Raw genomic sequence first — 352 nt, forward strand, 5'->3', positions numbered from 1 at the left:
CCACGTGGCCAGTGGAACGGCGGTGCTAACGCCCGCGGTCAACCCAGACCGCTGAGGGCTCCGATCGCGACCGTCGATCGCGAGATCGACGGCTGCGATCGACCCTGGCTGATCTGCGGCCTGATCCGAAACCCTAAGGGGTTTTTTGACGATTTCTTTCGATTGGGTGGATGAAATTGCACGAAATTTTAAGCATGCAATCTATACATGAACAGAAATAATGGGGCTATCCTTCTAGATCTAAAACGTCTTATGTAAGACGCCTTTTTAACCTTAATGGCGCTAACTAGGTTTAGGATTTTACCACAAAATTACTCTATGGAAATCGAGAGTATATGCTTGTGCATTTGAC

This window comes from Dendrobium catenatum, unplaced genomic scaffold (assembly GCF_001605985.2).
Source record: "Dendrobium catenatum unplaced genomic scaffold, ASM160598v2 fragScaff_scaffold_1344, whole genome shotgun sequence".
Taxonomy (NCBI): domain Eukaryota; kingdom Viridiplantae; phylum Streptophyta; class Magnoliopsida; order Asparagales; family Orchidaceae; genus Dendrobium; species Dendrobium catenatum.